This window comes from Cyprinus carpio, unplaced genomic scaffold (genome assembly GCF_018340385.1).
Source record: "Cyprinus carpio isolate SPL01 unplaced genomic scaffold, ASM1834038v1 S000004298, whole genome shotgun sequence".
Lineage (NCBI taxonomy): Eukaryota > Metazoa > Chordata > Actinopteri > Cypriniformes > Cyprinidae > Cyprinus > Cyprinus carpio.
The window spans coordinates 1-1472 of record NW_024876984.1 but is presented as its reverse complement, the minus strand read 5'-3'; the positions used below and the strand labels follow the sequence as shown (position 1 = coordinate 1472).

General features: G+C 39.3%; 2 non-coding genes across 2 annotated transcripts; both read left to right on the top strand.

Annotated features, from left to right (window-relative positions):
- The first annotated feature begins 1039 nt into the window (after nucleotides 1-1039).
- trnaa-ugc lies at nucleotides 1040-1112 on the top strand. Its single transcript has one exon. It is a non-coding gene; the product is annotated as a tRNA-Ala (tRNA).
- A 130-nt stretch (nucleotides 1113-1242) lies between these two features.
- trnaa-cgc lies at nucleotides 1243-1314 on the top strand. Its single transcript has one exon. It is a non-coding gene; the product is annotated as a tRNA-Ala (tRNA).
- The last annotated feature ends 158 nt before the right edge of the window (nucleotides 1315-1472 follow it).

Sequence of the window (1472 nt, the reverse complement as noted above, 5' to 3'; positions counted from 1 at the left end):
TTCAATCCCAGCATCTCCAAGCACTGTTTAATTAGATTCATGCTAATTTAAGCAAAAGAATTTTACTTCTGTCCTGTAGGCATCATTTAAAGTTGAATGTGTTTGTAAACCTACAGAAACAAAACACGGAGTGCACCTAAATGGGATGTGCCAGCTCCAGTGGTAGAGTGCATGCACTTTGCATGTATGAGGTCCTAGGTTCAATCCCAGCATCTCTAAGCACTGCTTAATGTTTCGTGTGAATCTGGCAAATTTAAGCAAAAAATTTTACTTCTGTCCTATGGAGGAGTTCAAATCATCTGGATTTAATGTGTCAAATATCTCAAGCACTTTCTTAATGTTAAGTTAGGTTTCATGCAAATGTAAGCAAAAAAGAATTTTGCCACTTCTGTCTCTTTGAGTTTTCATAGCATGGATTTAGTGTGTTTGTCAACCTACAGAAACACAATCAATGTATGTGCACTGAAATGGGGATGAAGCTCAGTGGTACCAGAGCGCATGCACTTTGCATGTGTACGAGGTCCTAGGTTTTAATCCCACAGCACCTCCCAAGCACTGCTTAATGTTTGAGTAGATTCATGCAAATATAAGCAAAAGGAGTACTACTTTTCTGTCCTGTAGAGTTCATCTCGCAACTGGATTGAGTGTGTTTATCAACCGCGCATGCTTTGCATGTATATGAGGTCTGGGTTCAATCCCCAGCATCTCAAGCACTGCTTAATGTTTTAGTGAAACGCTGGCAAAATTTAAGCAAAATAATTTTACTTCTGTCCTTTAGACATCATTCAAAAAGGATTGAGTGTGTTTATAAAGCCTTCAGAAACAAAACACAGTGGACCTAAATGGGGATGTAGTTCAGTGGTAGAGTACATGCTTTGAATATATGAGGTCCTGGGCTCAATCCCCAGCATTGGCGAAACGCTGCTTAATGTTTGATGTGAATTAGGCAAAAAGAATTTTACTTCTGTCCTGTAAAGTTCCTGCAACTGGATTTAGTGTGTTTGTAAACCTACAGAAACAAAAATCAGTGCACCTAAACGGGGATGTAGCTCAGTGGTAGAGCTGCATGCTTTGCATGTATGAGGTCCTGGGTTCAATCCCCAGCATCTCCAAGCACTGTTTAATGTTTAATTAGATTCATGGAAATTTAAGCAAAAGAATTTTACTTCTGTCCTGTAGACATCACTTAAAGGATTGAGTGTGTTTGTAAACCTACAGAAACAAAACACAGTGCACCTAAATGGGGATGTAGCTCAGTGGTAGAGCGCATGCTTCGCATGTATGAGGTCCTGGGTTCAATCCCCAGCATCTCCAAGCACTGCTTAATGTTTCGTGTGTGAATCTCTGGCAAATTTAAGCAAAAGAATTTTACTTCTGTCCTATGGAGTTCCGTCAACTGGATTTAGTGTGTCAGCATCTCCAAGCACTTTTCTCAATGTTTTAATTAGTTTCATACAAATTTAAGCAAAAAT